Source organism: Pseudophryne corroboree, unplaced genomic scaffold (assembly GCF_028390025.1).
Source record: "Pseudophryne corroboree isolate aPseCor3 unplaced genomic scaffold, aPseCor3.hap2 scaffold_280, whole genome shotgun sequence".
NCBI lineage: Eukaryota > Metazoa > Chordata > Amphibia > Anura > Myobatrachidae > Pseudophryne > Pseudophryne corroboree.
Genome location: NW_026969463.1, coordinates 58,722 through 71,728, shown reverse-complemented (window position 1 = coordinate 71,728; position 13,007 = coordinate 58,722). Strand labels below are relative to the sequence as shown.

The following is a 13,007-nucleotide window of genomic DNA, read 5'->3' as shown; positions in this document are numbered from 1 at the left end:
GGAGGGTGGAGGTGTTTAATGCGAACTAGGGGTCATCCAAGCGCCGCAAAAGGCTGCCATGCCCTGCACGCCCCTTTTCTCTTTTCATATGCAGACGAGGGTTGAAGCCAACTTTGACCAACTGCTTGGATGACATCACCATATGCAAATCCATCTGCTGCAGGCTTTCCCCCAGGAATGCTTGCACTAGTTGTTGCATTTTGTTTGTTGTTTGGGGGTGCTTCAGTATTAGGTAGCCTTCTGCCCTCCCATGTTCATCTGAAAATATGTGTTCTCCCTGCAGTTGTTGTCCCCAGGTGAGAGTTCCCTTGTGCTGCCTCAGTTGAATCTCCTTTACTTGACAGAGATGTGCCTGAGCAGCGGCCCTCCCCAGCCCTATCCCAAATCATACTTATTTTGCATATGAGATACCATGGTCATGAAGATTGTTCTCCCAGGGTGAGGTTCATTCATTGCATTCTGGGTATGCTGACCCCTGTGATTTCCACAAATGTGGGAAACTCGACTGCATTATTTGTGGTAGTGGGGGACTGTGTTTGTTCTTTCCTCTGGTCAGCTCTGGTAAAAGTCAGATTTCTTTGTCTCAGATCTTCCTCTAGCCTTGTTCTTCTTTCGAGAGTTTCCTTGTGCTGCCTCAGTTGGATCTCCTTCACTTGACAGGGGGGTGCCCGAGCAGTGACCCTCCCCAGCTCTAGCCCAACTCCTACTTACCTGCCAGGTGAGATACTATGATCATGTAGGTGCTTCTCCCAGGGCAAGGATCACCCATTGCACTCTGGGTGTGCTGATCCTGCGATTTCCCCAAATGTGTGAAGCTTGACTGCGTAATTTGTGTTACCCCTGGTCGGCTCTCATATAATTCAGATCTCTTTGTCTCAGGTCTCTCTCCAGCCTAGTTTGCTGTCTGTTTCCACTTCTTTTTTCTTGAGCCCCTCCCTTCTATACCGTTGTGCACTATCCTGACTTCTCCTCCCGTCTGCTTACTTTGTGCCTTCCAACGCACAATGCGAACTACAGGTAGTGCTGCAGGGCCCACACCCTTTTACTTGCCTTACAGAGCAGCTCTGGAGCTGTTACAGTGCCCAGCTGCTGCAAGAAATCAGCTTGAATGCTTCAGGGGCTGGGGCATGGCCAACATGAGCCCCACACCGAAGGAGGGTGGGGGTGTTTAATGCGAACTAGGGGTCATCCAATCGCCGCAAAAGGCCGCCATGCCCTGCATACCCCTTTTCTCTTTTCATATGCAGATGAGGGTTCCAGCCAACTTTGGCCCACTGCTTGGATGACATCACCGTATGCAAATCCGTCTTCTGCAGACCTTCCCCCAGGAATGCTTGTACTAGTTGTTGCATTTGGTTTGTTGTTTGGGGGTGCATCAGTATTAGGCAGCCTTCTGCCCTCCCATGTTCATCTGAAAATATGTGTTCTCCCTGCAGTTGTTGTCCCCAGATGAGAGTTCCCTTGTGCTGCCTCAGTTGAATCTCCTTTACTTGACAGAGATGTGCCTGAGCAGCGGCCCTCCCCAGCCCTATCCCAAATCATACTTATTTTGCATAGGAGATACCATGGTCATGAAGACTGTTCTCCCAGGGTGAGGTTCATTCATTGCATTCTGGGTATGCTGACCCCTGTGATTTCCCCAAATGTGGGAAACTCGACTGCATTATTTGTGGTAGTGGGGGACTGTGTTTGTGCTTTCCTCTGGTCAGCTCTGGTAAAAGTCAGATTTCTTTGTCTCAGATCTTCCTCTAGCCTTGTTCTTCTTTCGAGAGTTCCCTTGTGCTGCCTCAGTTGGATCTCCTTCACTTGACAGGGGGGTGCCCGAGCAGCGACCCTCCCCAGCTCTAGCCCAACTCCTACTTACCTGCCAGGTGAGATACTATGATCATGAAGCTGCTTCTCCCAGGGCAAGGATCACCCATTGCACTCTGGGTGTGCTGCCCCTGTGATTTCCCCAAATGTGGGAAACTTGACTGCATAATTTGTGTTTCCCCTGTTCGGCTCTCATATAATTCAGATCTCTTTGTCTCGGGTCTCTCTCCAGCCTAGTTTGCTGTCTGTTTCCACTTCTTTTTTCTTGAGCCCCTCCCTTCTATACCGTTGTGCACTATCCTGACTTCTCCTCCCGTCTGCTTACTTTGTGCCTTCCAACGCACAATGCGAACTACAGGTAGTGCTGCAGGGCCCACACCCTTTTACTTGCCTTACAGAGCAGCTCTGGAGCTGTTACAGTGCCCAGCTGCTGCAAGAAATCAGCTTGAATGCTTCAGGGGCTGGGGCATAGCCAACATGAGCCCCACACCGAAGGAGGGTGGAGGTGTTTAATGCGAACTAGGGGTCATCCAAGCGCCGCAAAAGGCCGCCATGCCCTGCACGCCCCTCTTCTCTATTCATATGCAGATGAGGGTTGAAGCCAACTTTGACCCACTGCTTGGATGACATCACCATATGCAAATCCATCTGCTGCTGGCCTTCCCCCAGGAATGCTTGCACTAGTTGTTGCATTTGGTTTGTTGTTTGGGGGTGCTTCAGTATTAGGCAGCCTTCTGCCCTCCCATGTTCATCTGAAAATATGTGTTCTCCCTGCAGTTGTTGTCCCCAGATGAGAGTTCCCTTGTGCTGCCTCAGTTGAATCTCCTTTACTTGACAGAGATGTGCCTGAGCAGCGGCCCTCCCCAGCTCTATCCCAAATCATACTTATTTTGCATAGGAGATACCATGGTCATGAAGATTGTTCTCCCAGGGTGAGGTTCATTCATTGCATTCTGGGTATGCTGACCCCTGTGATTTCCCCAAATGTGGGAAACTGGACTGCATTATTTGTGGTAGTGAGGGACTGTGTTTGTGCTTTCCTCTGGTCAGCTCTGGTAAAAGTCAGATTTCTTTGTCTCAGATCTTCCTCTAGCCTTGTTCTTCTTTCGAGAGTTCCCTTGTGCTGCCTCAGTTGGATCTCCTTCACTTGACAGGGGGGTGCCCGAGCAGCGACCCTCCCCAGCTCTAGCCCAACTCCTAGTTACCTGCCAGGTGAGATACTATGATCATGAAGTTGCTTCTCCCAGGGCAAGGATCACCCATTGCACTCTGGGTGTGCTGCTCCTGCGATTTCCCCAAATGTGGGAAACTTGACTGCATAATTTGTGTTTCCCCTGGTCAGCTCTCATATAATTCAGATCTCTTTGTCTCAGGTCTCTCTCCAGCCTAGTTTGCTGTCTGTTTCCACTTCTCTTTTCTTGAGCCGCTCCCTTCTATGCCCTTGCGCACTATCCTGACTTCTCCCGTCTGCTTACTTTGTGCCTTCCAACGCACAATGCGAACTACAGGTAGTGCTGCAGGTCCCACACACTTTTATTTGCCTTACAGAGCAGCTCTGGAGCTGTTACAGTGCCCAGCTGCTGCAAGAAATCAGCTTGAATGCTTCAGGGGCTGGGGCATAGCCAACATGAGCCCCACACCGAAGGAGGGTGGAGGTGTTTAATGCGAACTAGGGGTCATCCAAGCGCCGCAAAAGGCTGCCATGCCCTGCACGCCCCTTTTCTCTTTTCATATGCAGACGAGGGTTGAAGCCAACTTTGACCCACTGCTTGGATGACATCACCATATGCAAATCCATCTGCTGCAGGCCTTCCCCCAGGAATGCTTGCACTAGTTGTTGCATTTTGTTTGTTGTTTGGGGGTGCATCAGTATTAGGTAGCCTTCTGCCCTCCCATGTTCATCTGAAAATATGTGTTCTCCCTGCAGTTGTTGTCCCCAGATGAGAGTTCCCTTGTGCTGCCTCAGTTGAATCTCCTTTACTTGACAGAGATGTGCCTGAGCAGCGGCCCTCCCCAGCCCTATCCCAAATCATACTTATTTTGCATATGAGATACCATGGTCATGAAGATTGTTCTCCCAGGGTGAGGTTCATTCATTGCATTCTGGGTATGCTGACCCCTGTGATTTCCACAAATGTGGGAAACTCGACTGCATTATTTGTGGTAGTGGGAGACTGTGTTTGTTCTTTCCTCTGGTCAGCTCTGGTAAAAGTCAGATTTCTTTGTCTCAGATCTTCCTCTAGCCTTGTTCTTCTTTCGAGAGTTTCCTTGTGCTGCCTCAGTTGGATCTCCTTCACTTGACAGGGGGGTGCCCGAGCAGCGACCCTCCCCAGCTCTAGCCCAACTCCTACTTACCTACCAGGTGAGATACTATGATCATGTAGGTGCTTCTCCCAGGGCAAGGATCACCCATTGCACTCTGGGTGTGCTGATCCTGCGATTTCCCCAAATGTGTGAAGCTTGACTGCGTAATTTGTGTTACCCCTGGTCGGCTCTCATATAATTCAGATCTCTTTGTCTCAGGTCTCTCTCCAGCCTAGTTTGCTGTCTGTTTCCACTTCTTTTTTCTTGAGCCCCTCCCTTCTATACCGTTGTGCACTATCCTGACTTCTCCTCCCGTCTGCTTACTTTGTGCCTTCCAACGCACAATGCGAACTACAGGTAGTGCTGCAGGGCCCACACCCTTTTACTTGCCTTACAGAGCAGCTCTGGAGCTGTTACAGTGCCCAGCTGCTGCAAGAAATCAGCTTGAATGCTTCAGGGGCTGGGGCATGGCCAACATGAGCCCCACACCGAAGGAGGGTGGGGGTGTTTAATGCGAACTAGGGGTCATCCAATCGCCGCAAAAGGCCGCCATGCCCTGCATACCCCTTTTCTCTTTTCATATGCAGATGAGGGTTCCAGCCAACTTTGGCCCACTGCTTGGATGACATCACCGTATGCAAATCCGTCTTCTGCAGACCTTCCCCCAGGAATGCTTGTACTAGTTGTTGCATTTGGTTTGTTGTTTGGGGGTGCATCAGTATTAGGCAGCCTTCTGCCCTCCCATGTTCATCTGAAAATATGTGTTCTCCCTGGAGTTGTTGTCCCCAGATGAGAGTTCCCTTGTGCTGCCTCAGTTGAATCTCCTTTACTTGACAGAGATGTGCCTGAGCAGCGGCCCTCCCCAGCCCTATCCCAAATCATACTTATTTTGCATAGGAGATACCATGGTCATGAAGACTGTTCTCCCAGGGTGAGGTTCATTCATTGCATTCTGGGTATGCTGACCCCTGTGATTTCCCCAAATGTGGGAAACTCGACTGCATTATTTGTGGTAGTGGGGGACTGTGTTTGTGCTTTCCTCTGGTCAGCTCTGGTAAAATTCAGATTTCTTTGTCTCAGATCTTCCTCTAGCCTTGTTCTTCTTTCGAGAGTTCCCTTGTGCTGCCTCAGTTGGATCTCCTTCACTTGACAGGGGGGTGCCCGAGCAGCGACCCTCCCCAGCTCTAGCCCAACTCCTAATTACCTGCCAGGTGAGATACTATGATCATGAAGCTGCTTCTCCCAGGGCAAGGATCACCCATTGCACTCTGGGTGTGCTGCCCCTGTGATTTCCCCAAATGTGGGAAACTTGACTGCATAATTTGTGTTTCCCCTGTTCGGCTCTCATATAATTCAGATCTCTTTGTCTCGGGTCTCTCTCCAGCCTAGTTTGCTGTCTGTTTCCACTTCTTTTTTCTTGAGCCCCTCCCTTCTATACCGTTGTGCACTATCCTGACTTCTCCTCCCGTCTGCTTACTTTGTGCCTTCCAACGCACAATGCGAACTACAGGTAGTGCTGCAGGGCCCACACCCTTTTACTTGCCTTACAGAGCAGCTCTGGAGCTGTTACAGTGCCCAGCTGCTGCAAGAAATCAGCTTGAATGCTTCAGGGGCTGGGGCATGGCCAACATGAGCCCCACACCGAAGGAGGGTGGGGGTGTTTAATGCGAACTAGGGGTCATCCAATCGCCGCAAAAGGCCGCCATGCCCTGCATACCCCTTTTCTCTTTTCATATGCAGATGAGGGTTCCAGCCAACTTTGGCCCACTGCTTGGATGACATCACCGTATGCAAATCCGTCTTCTGCAGACCTTCCCCCAGGAATGCTTGTACTAGTTGTTGCATTTGGTTTGTTGTTTGGGGGTGCATCAGTATTAGGCAGCCTTCTGCCCTCCCATGTTCATCTGAAAATATGTGTTCTCCCTGGAGTTGTTGTCCCCAGATGAGAGTTCCCTTGTGCTGCCTCAGTTGAATCTCCTTTACTTGACAGAGATGTGCCTGAGCAGCGGCCCTCCCCAGCCCTATCCCAAATCATACTTATTTTGCATAGGAGATACCATGGTCATGAAGATTGTTCTCCCAGGGTGAGGTTCATTCATTGCATTCTGGGTATGCTGACCCCTGTGATTTCCCCAATTGTGGGAAACTCGACTGCATTATTTGTGGTAGTGGGGGACTGTGTTTGTGCTTTCCTCTGGACAGCTCTGGTAAAAGTCAGATTTCTTTGTCTCAGATCTTCCTCTAGCCTTGTTCTTCTTTCGAGAGTTCCCTTGTGCTGCCTCAGTTGGATCTCCTTCACTTGACAGAGGGGTGCCCGAGCAGCGAACATCCCCAGCTCTTGCCAAACTCCTACTTACCTGCCAGGTGAGATACTATGATCATGAAGGTGCTTCTCCCAGGGCAAGGCTCACCCATTGCACTCTGGGTGTGCTGCTCCTGCGATTTCCCCAAATGTGGGAAACTTGACTGCATAATTTGTGTTTCCCCTGGTCGGCTCTCATATAATTCAGATCTCTTTGTCTCGGGTCTCTCTCCAGCCTAGTTTGCTGTCTGTTTCCACTTCTCTTTTCTTGAGCCGCTCACTTCTATGCCCTTGCGCACTATCCTGACTTCTCCCATCTGCTTACTTTGTGCCTTCCAACGCACAATGCGAACTACAGGTAGTGCTGCAGGTCACACACCCTTTTATTTGCCTTACAGAGCAGCTCTGGAGCTGTTACAGTGCCCAGTTGCTGCAAGAAATCAGCTTGAATGCTTCGAGGGGCTGGGGCATAGCCAACATGAGCCCCACACCGAAGGAGGGTGGAGGTGTTTAATGCGAACTAGGGGTCATCCAAGCGCCGAAAAAGGCTGCCATGCCCTGCATGCCCCTTTTCTCTTTTCATATGCAGACGAGGGTTGAAGCCAACTTTGACCCACTGCTTGGATGACATCACCATATGCAAATCCATCTGCTGCAGGCCTTCCCCCAGGAATGCTTGCACTAGTTGTTGCATTTGGTTTGTTGCTTGGTGGTGCTTCAGTATTAGGTAGCCTTCTGCCCTCCCATGTTCATCTGAAAATATGTGTTCTCCCTGCAGTTGTTGTCCCCAGATGAGAGTTCCCTTGTGCTGCCTCAGTTGAATCTCCTTTACTTGACAGAGATGTGCCTGAGCAGCGGCCCTCCCCAGCCCTATCCCAAATCATACTTATTTTGCATAGGAGATACCATGGTCATGAAGATTGTTCTCCCAGGGTGAGGTTCATTCATTGCATTCTGGGTATGCTGACCCCTGTGATTTCCCCAAATGTGGGAAACTCGACTGCATTATTTGTGGTAGTGGGGGACTGTGTTTGTGCTTTCCTCTGATCAGCTCTGGTAAAAGTCAGATTTCTATGTCTCAGATTTTCCTCTAGCCTTGTTCTTCTTTCGAGAGTTCCCTTGTGCTGCCTCAGTTGGATCTCCTTCACTTGACAGGGGGGTGCCTGAGCAGCGACCCTCCCCAGCTCTAGCCCAACTCCTACTTACCTGCCAGGTGAGATACTATGATCATGAAGTTGCTTCTCCCAGGGCAATTCTCACCCATTGCACTCTGGGTGTGCTGCCCCTGCGATTTCCGCAAATGTGGGAAACTTGACTGCATAATTTGTGTTTCCCCTGGTCGGCTCTCGTATAATTCAGATCTCTTTGTCTCAGGTCACTCTCCAGCCTAGTTTGCTGTCTGTTTCCACTTCTTTTTTCTTGAGCCCCTCCCTTCTATACCCTTGTGCACTATCCTGACTTCTCCTCCCGTCTGCTTACATTGTGCCTTCCAATGCACAATGCAAACTACAGGTAGTGCTGCAGGGCCCACACCCTTTTACTTGCCTTACAGAGCAGCTCTGGAGCTGTTACAGTGCCCAGCTGCTGCAAGAAATCAGCTTGAATGCTTCAGGGGCTGGGGCATGGCCAACATGAGCCCCACACCGAAGGAGGGTGGAGATGTTTAATGCAAACTAGGGGTCATCCAAGTGCTGCAAAAGGCTGCCATGCCCTGCACGCCCCTTTTCTCTTTTCATATGCAGACGAGGGTTGAAGCCAACTTTGACCCACTGCTTGGATGACATCACCATATGCAAATCCATCTGCTGCAGGCCTTCCCCCAGGAATGCTTGCACTAGTTGTTGCATTTGGTTTGTTGTTTGGGGGTGCTTCAGTATTAGGCAGCCTTCTGCCCTCCCATTTTCATCTGAAAATGTGTGTTCTCCCTGGAGTTGTTGTCCCTAGATGAGAGTTCCCTTGTGCTGCCTCAGTTGAATCTCCTTTACTTGACAGAGATGTTTCTGAGCAGCGGCCCTCCCCAGCCCTATCCCAAATCATACTTATTTTGCATAGGAGATACCATGGTCATGAAGATTGTTCTCCCAGGGTTAGGTTCATTCATTGCATTCTGGGTATGCTGACCCCTGTGATTTCCCCAAATGTGGGAAACTCGACTGCATTATTTGTGGTAGGGGGGGACTGTGTTTGTGCTTTCCTCTGGTCAGCTCTGGTAAAAGTCAGATTTATTTGTCTCAGATTTTCCTCTAGCCTTGTTCTTCTTTCGAGAGTTCCCTTGTGCTGCCTCAGTTGGATCTCCTTCACTTGACAGGGGGGTGCCCGAGCAGCGACCCTCCCCAGCTCTAGCCCAACTCCTATTTACCTGCCAGGTGAGATACTATGATTATGAAGTTGCTTCTCCCAGGGCAAGGATCACCCATTGCACTCTGGGTGTGCTGCTCCTGCGATTTCCCCAAATGTGGGGAACTTGACTGCATAATTTGTGTTTCCCCTGGTCAGCTCTCATATAATTCAGATCTCTTTGTCTCAGGTCTCTCTCCAGCCTAGTTTGCTGTCTGTTTCCACTTCTTTTTTCTTGAGCCACTCCCTTCTATACCCTTGTGCACTATCCTGACTTCTCCTCCCGTCTGCTTACTTAGTGCCTTACAATGCACAATGCAAACTACAGGTAGTGCTGCAGGGCCCACACCCTTTTACTTGCCTTACAGAGCAGCTCTGGAGCTGTTACAGTGCCCAGCTGCTGCAAGAAATCAGCTTGAATGCTTCAGGGGCTGGGGCATAGCCAACATGAGCCCCACACCGAAGGAGGGTGGGGGTGTTTAATGCGAACTAGGGGTCATTCAAGCGCCGAAAAAGGCTGCCATGCCCTGCACGCCCCTTTTCTCTTTTCATATGCAGACGAGGGTTGAAGCCAACTTTGACCCACTGCTTGGATGACATCACCATATGCAAATCCATCTGCTGCAGGCCTTCCCCCAGGAATGCTTGCACTAGTTGTTGCATTTGGTTTGTTGTTTGGGGGTGCTTCAGTATTAGGTAGCCTTCTGCCCTCCCATGTTTATCTGAAAATATGTGTTCTCCCTGCAGTTGTTGTCCCCAGATGAGTTCCCTTGTGCTGCCTCAGTTGAATCTCCTTTACTTGACAGAGATGTGCCTGAGCAGCGGCCCTCCCCAGCCCTATCCCAAATCATACTTATTTTGCATAGGAGATACCATGGTCATGAAGACTGTTCTCCCAGGGTGAGGTTCATTCATTGCATTCTGGGTATGCTGACCCCTGTGATTTCCCCAAATGTGGGAAACTCGACTGCATTATTTGTGGTAGTGGGGGACTGTGTTTTTGCTTTCCTCTGGTCAGCTCTGGTAAAAGTCAGATTTCTTTGTCTCAGATCTTCCTCTAGCCTTGTTCTTCTTTCGAGAGTTCACTTGTGCTGCCTCAGTTGGATCTCCTTCACTTGACAGGGGGGTGCCCGAGCAGCGACCCTCCCCAGCTCTAGCCCATCTCCTACTTACCTGCCAGGTGATATACTATGATCATGAAGGTGCTTCTCCCAGGGCAAGGCTCACCCATTGCACTCTGGGTGTGCTGCTCCTGTGATTTCTCAAAATGTGTGAGACTTGACTGCATAATTTGTGTTTCCCCTGGTCGGCTCTCGTATAATTCAGATCTCTTTGTCTCAGGTCTCTCTCCAGCCTAGTTTGCTGTCTGTTTCCACTTCTCTTTTCTTGAGCCGCTCCCTTCTATGCCCTTGCGCACTATCATGACTTCTCCCGTCTGCTTAATTTGTGCCTTCCAACGCACAATGCAAACTACAGGTAGTGCTGCAGGGCCCACGCCCTTTTACTTGCCTTACAGAGCAGCTCTGGAGCTGTTACAGTACCCAGCTGCTGCAAGAAATCAGCTTTAATGCTTCGGGGCTGGGGCATAGCCAACATGAGCCCCACACCGAAGGAGGGTGGAGGTGTTTAATGCGAACTAGGGGTCATCCAAGCGCCGAAAAAGGCTGCCATGCCCTGCACGCCCCTTTTCTCTTTTCATATGCAGACGAGGGTTGAAGCCAACTTTGACCCACTGCTTGGATGACATCACCATATGCAAATCCATCTGCTGCAGGCCTTCCCCCAGGAATGATTGCACTAGTTGTTGCATTTGGTTTGTTGTTTGGGGGTGCTTCAGTATTAGGTAGCCTTCTGCCCTCCCATGTTCATCTGAAAATATGTGTTCTCCCTGCAGTTGTTGTCCCCAGATGAGAGTTCCCTTGTGCTGCCTCAGTTGAATCTCCTTTTCTTGACAGAGATGTGCCTGAGCAGCGGCCCTCCCCAGCCCTATCCCAAATCATACTTATTTTGCATAGGAGATACCATGGTCATGAAGATTGTTCTCCCAGGGTGAGGTTCATTCATTGCATTCTGGGTATGCTGACCCCTGTGATTTCCCCAAATGTGGGAAACTCGACTGCATTATTTGTGGTAGTGGGGGACTGTGTTTGTTCTTTCCTCTGGTCAGCTCTGGTAAAAGTCAGATTTTTTTGTCTCAGATCTTCCTCTAGCCTTGTTCTTCTTTCGAGAGTTCCCTTATGCTGCCTCAGTTGGATCTCCTTCACTTGACAGGGGGGTGCCCGAGCAGCGACCCTCCCCAGCTCTAGCCCAACTCCTACTTACCTGCCAGGTGATATACTATGATCATGAAGGTGCTTCTCCCAGGGCAAGGCTCACCCATTGCACTCTGGGTGTGCTGCTCCTGTGATTTCCCCAAATGTGGGAAACTTGACTGCATAATTTGTGTTTCCCCTGGTCAGCTCTCATATAATTCAGATCTCTTTGTCTCAGGTCTCTCTCCAGCCTAGTTTGCTGTCTGTTTCCACTTCTCTTTTCTTGAGCCGCTCCCTTCTATGCCCTTGCGCACTATCCTGACTTCTCCCGTCTGCTTACTTTGTGCCTTCCAACGCACAATGCGAACTACAGGTAGTGCTGCAGGTCCCACACACTTTTATTTGCCTTACAGAGCAGCTCTGGAGCTTTTACAGTGCCCAGCTGCTGCAAGAAATCAGCTTGAATGCTTCAGGGGCTGGGGCATAGCCAACATGAGCCCCACACCGAAGGAGGGTGGAGGTGTTTAATGCGAACTAGGGGTCATCCAAGCGCCGCAAAAGGCCGCCATGCCCTGCACGCCCCTTTTCTCTTTTCATATGCAGACGAGGGTTGAAGCCAACTTTGACCCACTGCTTGGATGACATCACCATATGCAAATCCATCTGCTGCAGGCCTTCCCCAAGGAATGCTTGCACTAGTTGTTGCATTTTGTTTGTTGTTTGGGGGTGCTTCAGTATTAGGTAGCCTTCTGCCCTCCCATGTTCATCTGAAAATATGTGTTCTCCCTGCAGTTGTTGTCCCCAGATGAGAGTTCCCTTGTGCTGCCTCAGTTGAATTTCCTTTACTTGACAGAGATGTGCCTGAGCAGCGGCCCTCCCCAGCCCTATCCCAAATCATACTTATTTTGCATATGAGATACCATGGTCATGAAGATTGTTCTCCCAGGGTGAGGTTCATTCATTGCATTCTGGGTATGCTGACCCCTGTGATTTCCACAAATGTGGGAAACTCGACTGCATTATTTGTGGTAGTGGGGGACTGTGTTTGTTCTTTCCTCTGGTCAGCTCTGGTAAAAGTCAGATTTCTTTGTCTCAGATCTTCCTCTAGCCTTGTTCTTCTTTCGAGAGTTTCCTTGTGCTGCCTCAGTTGGATCTCCTTCACTTGACAGGGGGGTGCCCGAGCAGCGACCCTCCCCAGCTCTAGCCCAACTCCTACTTACCTGCCAGGTGAGATACTATGATCATGTAGGTGCTTCTCCCAGGGCAAGGATCACCCATTGCACTCTGGGTGTGCTGATCCTGCGATTTCCCCAAATGTGTGAAGCTTGACTGCGTAATTTGTGTTACCCCTGGTCGGCTCTCATATAATTCAGATCTCTTTGTCTCAGGTCTCTCTCCAGCCTAGTTTGCTGTCTGTTTCCACTTCTTTTTTCTTGAGCCCCTCCCTTCTATACCGTTGTGCACTATCCTGACTTCTCCTCCCGTCTGCTTACTTTGTGCCTTCCAACGCACAATGCGAACTACAGGTAGTGCTGCAGGGCCCACACCCTTTTACTTGCCTTACAGAGCAGCTCTGGAGCTGTTACAGTGCCCAGCTGCTGCAAGAAATCAGCTTGAATGCTTCAGGGGCTAGGGCATAGCCAACATGAGCCCCACACCGAAGGAGGGTGGAGGTGTTTAATGCGAACTAGGGGTCATCCAAGCGCCGCAAAAGGCCGCCATGCCCTGCACGCCCCTCTTCTCTATTCATATGCAGATGAGGGTTGAAGCCAACTTTGACCCACTGCTTGGATGACATCACCATATGCAAATCCATCTGCTGCTGGCCTTCCCCCAGGAATGCTTGCACTAGTTGTTGCATTTGGTTTGTTGTTTGGGGGTGCTTTAGTATTAGGCAGCCTTCTGCCCTCCCATGTTCATCTGAAAATATGTGTTCTCCCTGCAGTTGTTGTCCCCAGATGAGAGTTCCCTTGTGCTGCCTCAGTTGAATCTCCTTTACT

At 50.2% G+C, this 13,007-nt stretch overlaps 16 non-coding genes and 6 pseudogenes across 16 annotated transcripts; all 22 read left to right on the top strand.

Annotated features, from left to right (window-relative positions):
* Positions 1-387: 387 nt before the first annotated feature.
* LOC135014351 (U1 spliceosomal RNA) lies at positions 388-551 on the top strand. The gene has a single exon (XR_010212893.1). It is a non-coding gene; the product is annotated as a U1 spliceosomal RNA (small nuclear RNA).
* A 152-nt stretch (positions 552-703) lies between these two features.
* On the top strand, positions 704-866 carry LOC135014494 (U1 spliceosomal RNA). The gene has a single exon (XR_010212992.1). It is a non-coding gene; the product is annotated as a U1 spliceosomal RNA (small nuclear RNA).
* A 674-nt stretch (positions 867-1,540) lies between these two features.
* Positions 1,541-1,704, top strand: LOC135014519 (U1 spliceosomal RNA). The gene has a single exon (XR_010213014.1). It is a non-coding gene; the product is annotated as a U1 spliceosomal RNA (small nuclear RNA).
* A 152-nt stretch (positions 1,705-1,856) lies between these two features.
* Positions 1,857-1,992, top strand: LOC135014452 (U1 spliceosomal RNA; annotated as a pseudogene).
* A 701-nt stretch (positions 1,993-2,693) lies between these two features.
* On the top strand, positions 2,694-2,857 carry LOC135014306 (U1 spliceosomal RNA). Its single transcript, XR_010212849.1, has one exon. It is a non-coding gene; the product is annotated as a U1 spliceosomal RNA (small nuclear RNA).
* A 152-nt stretch (positions 2,858-3,009) lies between these two features.
* LOC135014461 (U1 spliceosomal RNA) lies at positions 3,010-3,151 on the top strand (annotated as a pseudogene).
* Positions 3,152-3,843: 692 nt separating this feature from the next.
* LOC135014363 (U1 spliceosomal RNA) lies at positions 3,844-4,007 on the top strand. Its single transcript, XR_010212905.1, has one exon. It is a non-coding gene; the product is annotated as a U1 spliceosomal RNA (small nuclear RNA).
* Positions 4,008-4,159: 152 nt separating this feature from the next.
* Positions 4,160-4,322, top strand: LOC135014510 (U1 spliceosomal RNA). Its single transcript, XR_010213006.1, has one exon. It is a non-coding gene; the product is annotated as a U1 spliceosomal RNA (small nuclear RNA).
* A 674-nt stretch (positions 4,323-4,996) lies between these two features.
* LOC135014518 (U1 spliceosomal RNA) lies at positions 4,997-5,160 on the top strand. The gene has a single exon (XR_010213013.1). It is a non-coding gene; the product is annotated as a U1 spliceosomal RNA (small nuclear RNA).
* Positions 5,161-5,312: 152 nt separating this feature from the next.
* LOC135014476 (U1 spliceosomal RNA) lies at positions 5,313-5,448 on the top strand (annotated as a pseudogene).
* Positions 5,449-6,149: 701 nt separating this feature from the next.
* Positions 6,150-6,313, top strand: LOC135014443 (U1 spliceosomal RNA). Its single transcript, XR_010212966.1, has one exon. It is a non-coding gene; the product is annotated as a U1 spliceosomal RNA (small nuclear RNA).
* Positions 6,314-6,465: 152 nt separating this feature from the next.
* Positions 6,466-6,607, top strand: LOC135014385 (U1 spliceosomal RNA; annotated as a pseudogene).
* Positions 6,608-7,300: 693 nt separating this feature from the next.
* Positions 7,301-7,464, top strand: LOC135014388 (U1 spliceosomal RNA). Its single transcript, XR_010212924.1, has one exon. It is a non-coding gene; the product is annotated as a U1 spliceosomal RNA (small nuclear RNA).
* Positions 7,465-7,616: 152 nt separating this feature from the next.
* On the top strand, positions 7,617-7,779 carry LOC135014503 (U1 spliceosomal RNA). The gene has a single exon (XR_010213000.1). It is a non-coding gene; the product is annotated as a U1 spliceosomal RNA (small nuclear RNA).
* Positions 7,780-8,453: 674 nt separating this feature from the next.
* LOC135014511 (U1 spliceosomal RNA) lies at positions 8,454-8,617 on the top strand. The gene has a single exon (XR_010213007.1). It is a non-coding gene; the product is annotated as a U1 spliceosomal RNA (small nuclear RNA).
* A 152-nt stretch (positions 8,618-8,769) lies between these two features.
* On the top strand, positions 8,770-8,911 carry LOC135014481 (U1 spliceosomal RNA; annotated as a pseudogene).
* A 693-nt stretch (positions 8,912-9,604) lies between these two features.
* On the top strand, positions 9,605-9,768 carry LOC135014286 (U1 spliceosomal RNA). Its single transcript, XR_010212829.1, has one exon. It is a non-coding gene; the product is annotated as a U1 spliceosomal RNA (small nuclear RNA).
* A 152-nt stretch (positions 9,769-9,920) lies between these two features.
* Positions 9,921-10,083, top strand: LOC135014484 (U1 spliceosomal RNA). Its single transcript, XR_010212984.1, has one exon. It is a non-coding gene; the product is annotated as a U1 spliceosomal RNA (small nuclear RNA).
* Positions 10,084-10,753: 670 nt separating this feature from the next.
* Positions 10,754-10,917, top strand: LOC135014477 (U1 spliceosomal RNA). Its single transcript, XR_010212980.1, has one exon. It is a non-coding gene; the product is annotated as a U1 spliceosomal RNA (small nuclear RNA).
* Positions 10,918-11,069: 152 nt separating this feature from the next.
* LOC135014429 (U1 spliceosomal RNA) lies at positions 11,070-11,211 on the top strand (annotated as a pseudogene).
* A 692-nt stretch (positions 11,212-11,903) lies between these two features.
* On the top strand, positions 11,904-12,067 carry LOC135014350 (U1 spliceosomal RNA). The gene has a single exon (XR_010212892.1). It is a non-coding gene; the product is annotated as a U1 spliceosomal RNA (small nuclear RNA).
* Positions 12,068-12,219: 152 nt separating this feature from the next.
* On the top strand, positions 12,220-12,382 carry LOC135014493 (U1 spliceosomal RNA). Its single transcript, XR_010212991.1, has one exon. It is a non-coding gene; the product is annotated as a U1 spliceosomal RNA (small nuclear RNA).
* The last annotated feature ends 625 nt before the right edge of the window (positions 12,383-13,007 follow it).